Source organism: Nicotiana sylvestris, chromosome 12 (genome assembly GCF_000393655.2).
Source record: "Nicotiana sylvestris chromosome 12, ASM39365v2, whole genome shotgun sequence".
Classification (NCBI taxonomy): Eukaryota; Viridiplantae; Streptophyta; class Magnoliopsida; order Solanales; family Solanaceae; genus Nicotiana; species Nicotiana sylvestris.
Genome location: NC_091068.1, coordinates 8,401,261 through 8,417,801, shown reverse-complemented (window position 1 = coordinate 8,417,801; position 16,541 = coordinate 8,401,261). Strand labels below are relative to the sequence as shown.

The window sequence follows — 16,541 nt, the reverse complement described above, 5'->3', positions numbered from 1 at the left end:
ATATTATTTTTAACTTTTAAGTTTTGATAATTTATTTAATATTTAATCTAACTATATAATTATACTTGTGCAATCAAACAGTATGCTTGTAATTACATTGTGACAAATAAACAGGTCATTATAATTACTAGGCTGCATAATTAATACACGCCAATTCCAATTGCTGCTTTCCAAACAAAGCCTTTCAGAAAAAAGTGACTTTTTTTTTTTAATTCCTAAACTTGCCCGTTGGAATCTCTCTCACATTTTCAGCAGCTTCCGATTCCAATTGCAGATGGCACTTTCAGAGAATGATGGCCGAGGGAAAAAAAGTTGGAAGAGGAGAGTAGTAATGGAGTTGGTTCAAATGTCGCTGATTCTGATTCTGATTCTGATCACGATTGTTGTATGTATGTTGATGGTCGCAGTATGTCCCGGAAACTTCGGGAGGAATATAATCGGCAGGTGGATGAGAGCGAGGTGCGTATCCTCCTTTCATACTTATGGCCTCATAGTTCTCGTTCCACTTCATTGACTACTAGACCACACTATTGAGTGTGATTTGTCCTTTTTGTTGTTCGTGTATTATGCAAAATAGGGTTTTGATATCAATTTGAATTTGCAATTGGGGGTTAGAGTGGTGGCTCCAATTAATCCACAACGGGGTTGCGAGAACATCCCAAGATATACCGAGCTGTCTCACATGGCCATTGCGATTTCAATTCACAGAATGTAAGTAAAAACTTCTTATATAATTGCCTTATCCTTGGAGAAAAATGTTATTCTGTCTGCCCCTTTTAATTTGGCTCTCTTCTATTTGTTAGAATAAAAGATACGAATTTGTCAAAAATTTGACTGTGAACACATCACTTGCTGCTGGGTTTTGGTGTCGTATCACCTTTCAAGCCAGGGATGCTGATGCTAATGCTGCTGCTTCTGATGCTGTAAAGACCTTTCAAACATTGGCGTGGTGGGGAATTGATGGAGACAAAGAAATTATATTTTGCAGGCTTAAGAAACAATCCAGTGGTGAAGGTAAACCTTTTTTTATCATCTTCCCACTTGTTACTTACATTGCTTTTATATGCAACATGCTCAGTGGCCAGGAATTTTTTCAAGGGTGTTACAAACTTGAAAGAAGTGAAAAAATTCTCCGACAAAGAGTGTTCAATATATGCTGTATACCTATAAAACCTAATAATTTACCTATATACTCAGTGCTATTTTCCGATGAAGGGCGGTCAACTTTCAGACATATGGCTTCGCCCATGAACATGCTTATGCTAAGATATATAAACTTCCAATGGTTGTGCCCTCTTAGGATTACCTTGTCCCTCGTGGGGTTTTTTCTTGCGTTGACCGGCGTGTGTGGGTGTGTGTGTGTGGGGGGGGGGGATATATGTTTTCTCTAGCATACAACTCATTGATTTATGCCTGTGCATTTTGGTACACAACAACTATGCCTCAATTGTGAGGTCCGCAATATCACTATCAATTTCACTCCATTTATATCTATTATATTCCAATATGCCAACATTATTTGCCAATGGTGTAAAAATTATGTTGTGTGTGCTTGCCGGCAACCTCAATTACACCAAAAAGATAACTGCTCAAAACTTCATGATCAGCCCCAACCAACACCATGATTCTTTCCATATTGTTAAATGTGAGAAGGAATGAAATAGATGCATTCTGATCTTTAGTTATTTAGCAACAAGTATGTTGGCGAATTCACTTTATGAGAGAATTCACATGATTCCATTGATCAATGCTGTTATGATATATGTGACTTTGTTTTGTCATTTTCTGTGTTAAGAAATAAATTATAAACACTTGTACCTGCAGTTTTTATGTTGTTCAGGTAGAAATATTACAAGTCTCGCATGAACAATAATGCTTTGCCTCTCCAGGAAACTACACATTCCCTTATTTCTGCTTTTAAAGGATTTGTTTCGTCTCTTCAGTACTAAAGATCTTTGCCATCATCAGAAAAAAATGTAGATTAAGGGAGCTTAAACCTTGTAATAGTTAAAAGGCTAAGCTGCAGCATAATCTATTTTTTTTTCACTTTCTTCTCTCTTTTGTTTCTTCTTCTTGGTGATGGCAAGGATCTTTAGTACTGAAGAAAGAAACAATTTCTTTAAGAGCAGAACTAGGAGAATGTGTAGCTTTTCTCTTCCCATCTCATTTTTTCATTTTTACCAAGAAATGATTTTGAACTCAATCAGATTCTCACTAAAACTTTTTTCCAACCTAGACAGTCTGAAGGTTATAAATTACTCCAAGAGTACGTGATTCATTGGAAGAGCTTCTTGCATTAGTGTTCAAGATACTGATGTGCTTTGTTGTTATTCAACTGCATATCTTTGCTAAAGCTGAACTTCATTAAGGTGTTAGTATTTTGTAAAATTTGGGTCTACCGCTCCTCATGGCTTTCTATTACTCTAGTTGCTTCCCTGGAGTCCAGTTGAGTCAATAATTTGAAAAAAAAAATATAGGTGGATTACATCATGTTTTTATGGAAAATATAAATGCCTTCATTTCTATAGAGATACAAACTGCATTACCTATTGAATTCAAAATCTTTACTTTTCATGCAACTAGATATGTCGCCACGAAAAGCCCTTGATTTTGTGGCGACTTCATGGATCGTAACCGAAAGTCCTGTTTTCCTGTACTGTAATTAGGTTCCCTTTGGAAAATTCTTTAGCAGGATAGGAGTTTTGGTTCACATCAAAATAATGTTATACCTAAAACATTCAACTCCCTTGTGGTTGCAACTTGTCTTTCTCGATCGCAACATCTGCATTTTCTCGTTCAAGCCTTCAAGATGTTTGCTTTGTGCAGATTGCAACTTCCAAAAAATTTTATATACCGACAAATGATGAGAAAATTGATGCTTTAAAGTTCTTTTGGTTCTTCCCTGCTTTGTTTTTCTTTGTTGTATTTATCATTTTATTTTTGGCAGGTGGTGAGCGACCTCCTGTTTCCAATGTTGATGTGAATGCTACGCAGTGAGCTAGTCATCTCTTTAAGCTCTTGTCAGTTTTCTACTGTGCTAGTTATTGTTGAGAATGTGGTGTCATCTTACTGGTGTTATACTAAGACATGAAAAAAAGTGTTGTGATTTGTCCTCTACGCTCGTAGTTATGTCATTGAGAATGTAGGGTTATCTGTGTTTTATTACTAAGACAAGGAAAAATGTGTTCTGATGTTCTTATGAATGTGTTGTCAAAGGCGTGCTTAAAGCGCGCTTAAGCCCTGAAGCGAGGCTCAAAACACGTTGAGCGCTTCGCCTCGCTTTGTGGGCGCTTCAGTGTCACATCAAGGCTCTAAGCCATACTTTTCCTTGCTAATGAGTGTGATGCTGAAAAGGTGATACTAAACAATTGATATTTCACTTTATCGTAATTTTCTTTCATTTTTTTTGTCCATATATTTGTTATTTATGCTTATAATTATTAGTATTGGACTACATATACATATTTTTACTTTTTCTCCAATTGCACCTTTTTCCATTAAAGCTCTAATGGACCTTAGAGCTTTTTGCGCTTTTCGCCTTTGATAACACTGCTTATGATTTTGGTTTGTGTTTGATATTGAAGCTTTTATTAGAGTAACTTGGTGTTGAGAAATCCTCTGTAGATGGTCGGTTGTTTCACCGTGATCTATGGTAGTGGAGTAGTAACTATTTTGGTAACTTTTGGCTCTCTAAAGTTGGCGTACACTGCTCCAAGTTGCTTAATATACACATATTAAGTGAGGTTGGAGTATCTAATAGGAACAAAGCTGGCCAACTTTAGGGAGATGTCTATATTTTATTCTAACCGCGAGCTGTGATGTACATCACGTGAGGTGTCTACCTCACACCCCTTGTGGTGCGGTCCTTCTTCAGACCTTGCGTGAACGCATAATGCCTTGTGTACCGGGCCGCCAGTCATGATGTACATGTGATGGTGTGATAAAATAGCTACCGTTGGGTGTAGTCTGTATAGTCATTTAAACAACTTAACTGGTAAAATAAAATGAGATATTTACTCTGTTAAAGCCGAAAATTCAAAAAATAACTAATGATATTGAATCTTATACAACTCTGCAAAATAGGTTAATGATATCATTTCTTTTTAGAAGAAAGGCATAGCTTGTTACATATAAAGAAAGATGCAGCACAATTCTTTCTTATCTAATTCATCAGGATGAGAAAATATAAGAGCTCAATCGTAGATGAAAACATCCTACTATCATTTTACTTTTCAAATCTTATACACTTTTCGTTTCATTTTACATATCACTATTCTGACTTAGACAAAATATAGTACAGTCAAACCTCTCTTTAATAGTTATATTTATTCCGATATTTTTTAGATGCTATAGTGAAGTGTTGTTATAGAGAATATATATTATAACATAACATAAAATATCGGTTTTAGGAAAACTTATCTTTTATAGTGAATGATTGTTATATAGAGATGTTGTTATAGAGAGTTATGACGGTATAGGTTTGTTTCTTCTTGCTTTTTCGTTATGTTCCTCTCAAGTTTTTCCTGAATATGAGGTGTAATACGGATGCTATGGTGCTTGAATAATTGGCTACTAAAAATGCGTCCCTTTTGCAACACATACTTTTGCTGAAATATGAGCACGACTCGAGAGTTTAGAAACAAAACATCATAATTTTTACTATTAATGTCGGAGTTTGAACTTGATTTTGCTCAGGTATCAGTATGATATTAAAAAGAAACAACCACTATTCATATGCAGAGGCAGAACTAGGATTTCAAGCTTATGGGTTCGAGATTCTAATCATTTAAAGTTATTAGGTTCTAAATTAATAATTTGTACATAGTTAATGGATTTTTAAGATAAATATAGGGTTAGAATCAAAGCTACTGGGTTCGGTTGAACCCGCTCCCAACTCTCTAGCTCCGCCTCTGTAATCATATATGTTTGATAATTGCAGGTTGATGCTAATAACTAGGGAGTAATAAATTGGGGAGCCCTCTACTAATTAAACCATAAATACAGAGGTTGAAATCAAGTGGCAAATGAACTTTGCTAAAAATGGATGAATGTATTTGTAGGACTACTGTATTTTGATTCCTCACCAAATAAATAAGCATTATGTACCCTATAGTGTAAGGCTTAGTATTTAATATAATATTTCGTTTTCACCAGGAAAAAGAGAAAAAAATACGGAAAAAGCCTAAAAATGCCACTCAACTTTCAGAAATGGTTTATCCATGCCATCCGTTAAAAAATTGTTATTTCCATGCCACTGCCGTTAAACAAATGGCTCATCCATGTCATTATTGACTAATGGCTCAATTTTTATTTAGCCCATCAATGCCACTGCTGTTAGTCAATAATGGCATGGATGGGCCATTTCTTTAACGGCAGTGGCATGAAATGAGCATTTTTTTAATGGATGGCATGAATAGACCATTTCTGAAAGTTGAGTGGCATTTTTACGCCTTTTCCGAAAAAAATATACTACACTAGAGGCTGTAAACTCAAGGAAATAGGTCAATTGGACCCTTTACTATTTGAATAGAAAAAAATAATCCATGTAACATTAGATCATGCGTGGGCCCGCCAATATTTGTTTGTCATTTCCAAAATATCGTACAAATATGTTTTATTGTTCGACAATGGCATGTGGCTTTCATAGCTCAGTTGGTTAGAGCACCCGTTTAGTAAGCGGGAGGTCTTGAGTTCGACTCTCAATGAAAGCAACTATTTTTTTTCCTTTTCTTGATCAAGCTGCTAATACTGAATTTGTAACCTATGAAGGGAAAGATGAAGCATTCAAAGAATTTCAAATTTTAAATTTTCAATCAAGCACTTTCCCATCTCTTCTAAAAATTTGGATGAAAATGCATCTAAATTTGAAGATTAAAATACATAAAAATCTAAACTAACTTCTAAAACTAGAGAATAAGGACTAATTGACGAATAAAACTAAAGAGGAAGTTGGACTGTCAAATAAAACACTTTCTCACTGTTCTATATTTGTTACTTCCTTCCAAATTTCCTTTGTATGTTCCTTTTTGTTTTGTAAATGCAAAGGTATCAATTGGAATTTGGAAATAATGAACACGAGTCATAGAAAAAAGGGAAATGGTCAAAGACATTTTCTATCAAAATCATATTATAGTTAAACTCTTCCTAAACATAATTAGTCTTAACACAGTAACGAAAATTAGTCAAAGAACATACTTTAATTCGTTATTAGTGACGTTCTCTATTAATTATATTAAGTCCTAAAAAGACCGACAAAATTTATTGTATGAGAGTCAATTCATTTAAGTGTCTATGTAGATTTGTCTTAAGCATATGGTAGAATAAATGTGATAAAAATGAAGAAAATAGGAGAAATTATACACACAAAAAAATGAGAAAGCAATATAAGATCTCCTTCCAACTCTTTGGTATTAAGAACACTGGTTTTTAAAAATGAATTATTGTCCTTCTTCATGCCGAGGGTCTTTCGAAAACAGTCTTTCTATTCCTTCGAGATAGAGATAAGGTCTACGTACACACTACCCTCCCCAGACCCCACTAGTGAAATTTCACTGTGTCGTTGTTGTTGTTGTTATTGTCCTTCTTCAACTCTGATTGCCCAATTTGAGAATGAACAACTAATGCGTTACACTTATTAGACCGAATGAACCACTTGATTAACGAGGAGGAACTAGTTTAGAAGTGAGTGCAGCCACGTCCTTAGATCTTAGGGGTCTACTGCGCCTATATTCATTGAGATTTGACTTGATCTACGACATGATTAACTAAATCACGTTATGTTGCTTTGGTTGAATTGTGTGTATGATGTAGTATAGTGTTGTGCCGTACCTACTAATTGGGCTTATTTGGTCAGGATTTTAGGGGGAAGTGCACAAACAAGCATTTCTAAGTACTGTTATTTAGGAATTAGGAGTATTTATTTCATCTTGAAAATTTGAACTAAAAGTCTTAACTTCATGAATGTCCTGAAAATTTAAACTGGAAAACTAAAATTCAGGATATATTGACTAATTCTTAAATAGCAGTTCTTTAGCAGTTTTTAAATTCAAAAATAGCCAAGTTTACAAGTGGTCATTCAAATATAGCCACAGTTTTAAAAGTAATCGAAATTTAGTCACTTTTTATGTAAAGATAAATCTGAACGAAAATATTGTTCAAAATCCAAAAAATACTCCAGTATAATATACTGAAGTTCCAGTATAATATACCGGTCCAGCATAATATGCTGGAAGTTCATACACAGGTGCTCATATCTCGAATATATTATGCTGGAACTTTCCATGTTGCAGTAAAATAGTGGATACTTTTCAATGATTTTGCAAATGCTGGCTATTTTTGAATGACCAATCTGAAAATTGGCTAGCCCGTGCTATTTTAACGGTATCATTCTACAGGATCTGACAAGAGAACGTTATAGGGCTTAGCCCAAAGAAAGTTTGGGCTAAGACAATATTGTTATTCTGAAAATTGTACTAGTGCCTATTTGATCGCCCCCATTTAACTTTTACCCACTGTTAATGTTTTGTTTAACTTGTACATATTTTTTAAACAACTTCAGACCTCCTCCTCCTCCTCCTCCTCCTATTTCTTCTTCTTCTTCTTCTTCTTCTTCTTTAGGTAACAATGATTTTATATGGTGTTTGTGAACATATTTTAAGGTAGTTTATGATATTTTATAGTGGTGAGCTATTGTATCGCTTTATTTTTTACTATTGCTTAGGGTTTCTTCTTCTTATTTTTCTTAATTGTAAAATAGGTTCGTTAGATTTATTGTTGTTTTGACAAATTAATTATTGGCGTTTGTTCTTGTTTGGAGGTTATGTTTCAAATTTGAGCCCATTTGGAGTAGATTTAAGTATTAAATCGTATATTAGATTGTTAAAATTCGAAGAATAAATTTTTGTTTCTCGACAATTTGTACTTCAGCTATATTTGGCCGTAAGTGTAGGAAAATGTTGGTTGCACTTCAGACCTTTTGGCCTTATGTGCATCTGAAGTGTAATTTTTCACTTCATACTTATTGGCCTTAAGTGCATAAAACCACTAGTTGCACTTCAGACCTATTTGTCCTTAAGTGCATTTTGAATTCTGAAGTGCAATTTTTCACTTCAGACTTATTAACCTTAAGTGTAGGAAAACGTTTGTTGCACTTCAGACCCTTTGGTCTTAAGTGCATATGAAGTGCAATTTCTATTTTTTTTTAGCTTCAGACCCGATAAGTCTGAAGTTGATCGTAAAGTGGGTAGTCTTGCCATTTTTTTTTACAAAGTGAGTATAAGTTCAATTGTAATTGCAAAATTGGGTATAGATGCAAAAGGCCGACTGTTATTGAAGGAGTAGTATCAAGATTATGTTTTACTAATAACAGTCACATCCTGGAGCTCCTTTATATGGTAAGATAATAATTCTTTAGTTCTTTAAAAAGTGTCCATATGGGTGGATCTCCATTTATATTGTCCTCATATAAGGAATGGTCACTATCACAAAAGACCACTACTATGGATTTCTCACCTTTCCTTTAGTCTTTTTCATCACCAAAAACTACAAAAATTGTCATAGTATAAAGTAATTTTTATAAAAAAAATTATCAACAACTAATATAATTATGATACAAAATTATAAAAGAATAAGAAATTTTTTGCCAGGGTGGATCAATGTGAAAAACACCTACCAATTGAGGCTAGATAAAAAAGCGTATGTGCAGTCAATACGATCATGAGACGTGTCAGTATTATATAATAAGGAAAATAACATTGTAGTCTCTCTTAAAATAATAATCGAAAATGTATTTATATATATATATATATATATATTTTGTATGTTATATAAAAATTATATACACTTTTTTGGCTACCAAATATAAATAAATTTTTACACAGGCTAAAAGTGATAATACCCATTAAATAACTATGAATTTATCTAATTATTAATTATTCGTCTCATGACCTGTGTATGGAGAAAAATATTTACTCTAAAATAATTGGGTGAAGATCTTAATTCTTGACATGATCCCAAAAATTGGTGCTGATCCTATCTTGTTTTAATAAAGAATCTAAAACTATGGAATAATAAATGACAGATCCGATTCTTTTGTTAAATTAAAAAAAAGTAATTTAAAGCTAGTTATTAATATTGCAGAATGAGCTGGGATTGGTTATCCAAGAATATTTTAGAAATATAGAATATGTTATCCATATTTTATACCAAATTAAGATGACCCTTTAGTCCACTTGAAAGACTTTAGTGTATATTTTAATAGGAGTTATATTATTATTTTAATTAATCCAGCTTTTCGTGTTATCTAAACTCTAAAGTGAGATTACTTTAGTTATGAGGATACACGAACAAACTAATTTTATATTAGTAGTGGTGGATTGTACGTAATTAATTAGATAGTTAATTAAGATTAGAGGGCAATACCATTCAGAATCTACTAAGGCAATTAAATTATTAAGTAAAAAGACTACAGTCCAAGTAGAACAGAACTTTAGACAAATTAACTTTGGGATTCAATATTAGAGTTGTTTACCCGTAAAACGGTACAATTAAATTTGTAATGTAGTTTATAGACATGTGAATTAATTTGATCCAGAAATATAAAATAATTAAGAAGAAAAATAAATTAATTAAAAAAACTTGAAGAAAACACAAGCCCGACTATGAAATGAGCTTCTCCAAAAGTAAGAACAAGAGTCAAGTATAAAGCAAAAAGAATGTTTAATAGAGTAAAAACAACTTTTGGTTTTTTTGGGTATAGATATTCGTGTCTACAATGAGTACAAATTCTTGTATTTATAATCAATTCAGGGATATAAGATCCCCGAATCAAGCTATTCTTTAATATGAATAAAAACCCCTTTTGATGGCTGCATAACGGTTGAGTATAAATGCAGAGATTCTTTGTATTAGCTGCTTATCGAATACTGCCTTTTTCAACGGATATTTTTCTTTTAGACTTTCGTCCCTGATTCCAGCGTCTTCGGAATACTCAGCACCGGTCACGTATTCGTAACCGGTGCCAGTTATTTACTGACTCATATCTTATTTGTCTTCACATCCACGTGTCAACTCGACGAGCATCCACATGTCATTCATCAATTTTACCCTATACAAGAATTTTGAAAGAGTTTAACACTTTTTTCCCCTCCCAAATTGAGAGGATCTATATAGTGTTTTCACACTTCCCCTCCAACGTGACTCGAACACAGGACCTAACGGTATAATAGAAAAGAACTTTTACGTTATTAGATCACTATAATTACAGGCAATGATCCTTAAAATGTGGGATCAGTAAACTGAACAGTAAGACACATTACCTACTTCAACACGTTAAAGTACCTTCTTATAGTAAAAATACTTCATGCTATGAGTGTAAATAAATTACTCCATTTGATCTATTTTATATGATATTTTTTTATTAGTTTGTTCTAAGAAGAATTAGACCGTTCTATATTTGAAAATAATTTTAGTTTTAAACTTTCTATTTTACGTTTACTTACATACTTTTACAACCACAAAAAACTTATGACATGGTTAAATAAAATCCAAAAAAAAAAAATTATTTTCTAAATTTTGTACTCAATCAAATATCATCATATAAGTTTAAACAGAAAGATAAATCCATTTTGAATGGATAAATAACTTAACAGCCTTTTGGATTTGTTATAGTTATTACACCTTATTGTCCAAATTAGGCCAAGTCTTTTTTTTTTTTTTTTAAAGACAGTGTCAAAAAAAGATGCTGATATAAAACTTAAATGATTTCCTTTTATTTTATAATAATACAAACATGACTTTTCAGTGTTGCAAAGAGGAAAATAACATAAACTGACACCATTGCTCTCCGTTTGCCACTCAACCCTCCAACAACTATTTCAATGTTGCAATTATATATTCAGAATTATTCAGCTAAAATTGACTGCCATTAATGACAAAGGAATAGGTTTAATTTGCCACATTTTACAGGTGTTCTCATAGAATAAGGGGGCAACCCCGAATAAGATCAAAAAAACTGATCGCTTTCTACAATAGCATTATAGTTATCTGCTAGTTATGTTTTTTTTTTTTTTGTGATAATACCGTCACGTAGGCAGAGGCGAAGCCATGATTTGTTTTATGAGTTTAGTATTCTAGTCTTTTTAAGTTACTGGATTATAAACTAATAATTTATACCTATTAAACAATTTTTTTTAAGACAAATACAAAATCTGGATTAAAGTTATTAGGTTCGGCCGAACTCGTAATTTGGGCTTTGGCTCTGCCTTGCGTGTAAGACTCCGGGAATTTTGGAAGCTGAATATGCTCAAAAAATGCCTAAAGCTTTTAGCTAACAATTAAGGTAAAGTAAGGTCAGGAACAATGAATCCCTTTATGATAAGCAAATTCATTTTGCACGTTCATTATTACGAGTAATTCCTACAAAGGATCGGACTAATGATGTATATAATACTTGAATTCTCGATATAGAGGAGGGAGAGGAAAGAATTTGTATTGCAGATTAGGAGCTTAGAGGAAATAAACTGTATCAATATTATTACATTAATTATCTTTTTAAGGTTGAGTTAGATCCGAGATCGCCTTCGTTCCGCCAACAATGTTATTTTGTTTTGCATTTTATTTTGTGGTGGGTAGGTGAGGGTTATGGATTAGGTTGATTGAATAAATTCAACCTATTTCTTTAACACTTTTTATCACTCCACTATAATACTAAATTTTGGAATTAAAAATAGTTGGATAATTCTTTTTCTCCTTTCCTTTTTTGCTTATTCTTTTTACCTCTTGATAATATGCACTTTGAGAATTTTTCTTTACATGCATTGCACCTTGAAGTTTATAAGGCTTACTTTTTCACACACATGAAATTACGAGCGGTTAGTATCTTTCATTCTTTAATTAGAGGTATCGAGCAATGATAGAACAAAATTTATTATTAAGGAGCGTCAAAATATAAAAAAATATACACAGAAAGAATATAAGTGGAGTCAAAATATAGCGTAAATACCTAAAATTAAAAATAAGTATTGTGCTATCCATTATAATTTTCGGGTAAAGGGGTATCAATTGGCACCCCTTTAACATATGTAGCTTTGTCACTGGTCTCGAGTTCGAATTCTGGGCATAGAGTTGTCTTTATTAATAAACATTTTACTCCCGGTATGAAACTTCTCGAGCTCATTAATTTATATTTAGTCGGAGACCCACACGAATACTGAACACCAGATGAAATATCCGGGGAAAAAGTACGACCGTAACATTCTAAAATTTTAAAACGTGCTTACTTTATATGGATGTTGGATTGAACTTTACAGGATATGTTGCTTTTTAGCAAAGAACTTTTGCCCATAAAAATTGATATGCATTATTTCAAGTGGATGACAGGCTTTTTGGTGGCCGGTGGGTACTGTATATACTTTTTTTGGTTTCCCACCCGGTTGGAGCCCGATTATATTTGGATTCGCGCCGCGTAGGGCCTCATTAAGGGGGAAGCGATCCCTACCAAGGATTTTTTCATACCCAGGGCTTGAACCCGAGACCTCTAGTTAAAGGAAGAGTAGTCTCATTCACTGTACCACGTCTTTTGGCAGTGGTACTGTATATACCATATCAAACAAGTGCCCTAAAGTAATATTACAAAAATATCTGCTTTTCAGTTCCAAATAAATTGAGCCAACTAACCATATACGATTGTTCCGAAATTGTTTGGCTGCTACAATAAGAGACGGATGTAGTGTTCTATCGACGAGTTCAACTAAACCCATAAGTTTCTATGCAAAATAAAAATTTATATGTAAAAATTCATTAAAATTACAAAAATAGTAGATATGAACCCACAACTTTAAATATCTAATGGGGTTCAATTCTTAAAATTAGGGCTATTATAGAGGATATATATTATAACATAATATAATATTTGGTTCCGAGAATAAATCTTTTTTTATAGTGAATGACTATTATATATGGATGTTGTTATAGATAGGTCTGACTATATAATTTCTTTTTTGAGAAAATTGAGTGTTTAGATATTCATTTCCAATTTTCCATTATTATTGATGGAATATAACAGCTTGATGTTGATGAGATAACTCGTGTTATTAAGGTAAAATAAAACCTTTGTCAGGTAATTTAATTTCATGCGAAGAGGGCACTAGTGTCACGCCCTGGGATTATCTGATTAAAAAAAAAAAGCAGCTCGATGCATTAGGTATTCGGCGTTCACGCAGGATTTGGGAAAGGGTTGCACCCCAAGAGGTGTAAATACAATTTACCCTAGTAAATTTATTAGTGATTGCTTTCACAGCTCGAACTCGTAACCTATAAGTCACATATAAATAATTTTACCGCTGTTCCAAAACTCCAAGCTCCTGATTTCAAACCAAAATATAATATTTTAAACTATATTTCTCTAAAAAGCACAATAAAATTATTATTTGAGAAACTAAATTCTCATTGCCTAACCAAAAATCTAGCCCAAGTGAGACACGTTTTTGCCCACCAAAAATGTACCTGTTTGGCATACGTTTTTTGTGGGGGTAAATTGATAGTAACTAGCTGCCAAACACAGTGAAAATTTTGTGGAAACACAAGTACCCTACAATAAAAGGAAAATCAAATTTTCTCTTGCTTTATATAATTGGTTTCTGTCAAATGATAGGGAATTGAGTGCCACTCAACTTGGAGATGATTACATAAATGTACTATCCCTATTTTAATGAATGAAAATCATTCACCAGTAAAGAAGCCACACGCCACCGAGTTACAGTGGAGTGGTAAGTACTCGTATATATATCTTTAATAAAAGGTTTCGGATTCAAGTCGGTATAGAATTATTTTTGTTGGGGAATACTTATCCCCAATATAGAATTTCCCGATATAAATATTTTTTACATCATTAATATCATTTAATATGTTATAGCATAATACTTGTCATATTTTCAGGTAATTGGTTCGACTTGTTATGGACAGTTGGACGTTTATAATCTTATAGTGTAATAATTTTTTAATAATGTCGTCAGGGGCGGACCTAGAGCATAGAATACAGGTTCTTGAGAACCCAGTAACTCTTGTATAGACCCTGTATTTATATTAAGAAATTCACTAAATATTTATAAATATATAATTGCGAACCCAGTTATTATTGCATATTGATATGAAATTACGGTAGGAACTCATAAGGCTCAAATCCTGAATCCGCCTCTGAATGTCGCGTACAAAATACATCGGTAAAACTTGATTTTGGCTTCCTCGATCGACCTCGATGATGGATTTAAATTTGCATCAATAGCTCGTTTGCTCTAGTAGCTTTTTTTATTCGTATTTTTTCCAGTATCTACATAAACAGCTAGCCGTAATGATTTACTTTTTATTTTTTAGTCGGCACACATAGATTATACATGATTATTCATATATGATATATAGATTATACATTTATCGACTATTTTTAATTTAAACAGTTGGAAACGACTAAAGTCTAAGCTAGCGTTTGGCTATAGATTCCCAAATTTGTTTTGAAAAATTTGATTTGAGTGAAGTTTGGTTTGAAGGTGAAAATGTATTTGGACATACGTTTTCAAAACATTTTTCCCAACTTTATTTTGGAAAAACATATATATAATTCCCAAGTTTTGGAATTTTGGCCCAAAATCGGCAATTGGGGTGATTTTGGGATTTGGAGTTTGGGAGTTGAGATTTTGCCAAAATGTGGGCAAAATTTTTATGGCCAAACATGAGCTTGCCAAATAAATCCCAAATTTATTTTGGCAAAACTCATGGCCAAACGGGTCCTATAGGGCAGCCTGATACACAAAGTATCCTGCATTTATGTAGGGTCCGAGGAAAGGCTGCACCTTAAGGGGGTGTGATGCAGACAACCTACCTAATGCATATATTAGTGACTGCTTATGCAGCTCGAACTCATAACCTGTAAGTCGGATGAACGATTATTTAAGTTAATTCTTCTAAATCTCATCTCAATATAAACTAATTTGCTTATGTAACGTCCATATGCATCTTTACGAGGGCCATCAAATTTCGAAAAATCAAGAAATTAGTTAAACATCAATCACAAATACATACATTTATTTAATTCTTATTCTTATTAGAGATCCTCTCATTCGCATCTTTCAATAATATTCTGAAGTTTATACCTGCGCATCAGAATTTAGGAAGAGTACTTGACAACTATACCTAATCTTATCCATTTTTATAGGGCAAATAATTTCTTCAAACCACTATATTAATATTTTTTTAATGGTAAAGTTTGTTCCGTGTGATCTATAGGTTACGGATACAAGCTATAGAATCAGGCACGGATACTTATACCATGGTAGACTACTTACATTATACCCTCTTGGGGTACACTCCTTCCTGGACCTTGCATGAACGATGAATACTTCGTGCATCGAACTGTCCTTTTTTATTATATTAATACTAATTCATTATATTCTTACTATAGTTTTCATGACATATTGATGTGATCTAACAGTGTTACCGTGGTCCAAGGTGTTATAAAAGTACTACGTCCATATCTTCGCAAAAAGTATTAGAGCAACTTGTGTTATAGTCAGAGGCAGAGGCAAATCTAGTGCAAAGGTTATGGGTTCACGTGAACCTAATAACTTTTGCATATATTTTATATTTGTACAAAAAACTCATTAAAGTATAAGAGTATTTAGCTTGGAACTCAGCGTTAGTTTAATTATCATGTATATTAACTTGAGATTATTATAGGAATTCAACAACAACAACAACAACGTTCTAGTAAAATTTCATTAGTGGGGTCTGGGGAGGATAGTGTATACACAGACCTTACCCCCTACCCCGAAGGAGTAGATAAGCTGTTTTTGAAAGACCCTCGGATCATTATAGTAATTTATAAATTTAAAATTCCGGATCCGTCTCTGATTATAGTCACATAGTTCCCTGTAAGTTAGTGAAACTTCTTCTGTCATTGGCTGAGCTAGAGGGGCGAAACCCCTTTCAAAGGAAAATCACACTCTATATAGAATAATTTTTTTTATGTATATAATAAATATTGGTGAAAATCCTGCCTCCGTCACTATTACTCTTTTGTGCAAAATCTTTTAGATAAATATATAGATATATAGCTGCAAGTGTAATTGATTACGCCGATAAGTAATGGAATATATCTTTGTACACAGAGACAGAAATGCCGTATGATTATATGAGTTCAATTGAACCCAATATTTTCGACATGTAAACAAAGATATACATGTAAAAACTTAAAAAGTATCTATTAAATTATGAACTCAGAAAATATTTATTACGTCATGATGATCCATCAATCCACATGGCTTTAAAAGTTAGGTGTCACAAGTCTCTATCATTTAAGAAGCACTAAAAAAAGCAAATATCAATGAACCAAATTGCATAACCTAATCTTTGCCAATTTCCACATATTATTCATATTCCCTTTTCCACTAAAACATATTCCCTTTTTATACTCACTTTTGACCCATGCAACTATACTCAATTGCTAATCCAATCTTCACACTTTCCTTTTAGTCCAAATATGTCACCATCTT

The 16,541-nt window shown here is 33.1% G+C and overlaps 1 long non-coding RNA gene and 1 other non-coding gene across 3 annotated transcripts; both read left to right on the top strand.

Annotated features, from left to right (window-relative positions):
- Positions 1-231: 231 nt before the first annotated feature.
- Positions 232-3,203, top strand: LOC104249517 (uncharacterized). Of its 2 annotated transcripts, XR_011404377.1 has the most exons (4): positions 286-459; positions 616-711; positions 804-1,014; positions 2,948-3,203. It is a non-coding gene; the product is annotated as an uncharacterized lncRNA (long non-coding RNA). The 2 variants fall into 2 exon arrangements; XR_716778.2 differs by lacking the exon at positions 2,948-3,203 and having other exon boundaries at positions 232-459; positions 578-711; positions 804-1,016.
- A 2,434-nt stretch (positions 3,204-5,637) lies between these two features.
- TRNAT-AGU (transfer RNA threonine (anticodon AGU)) lies at positions 5,638-5,711 on the top strand. Its single transcript has one exon. It is a non-coding gene; the product is annotated as a tRNA-Thr (tRNA).
- The last annotated feature ends 10,830 nt before the right edge of the window (positions 5,712-16,541 follow it).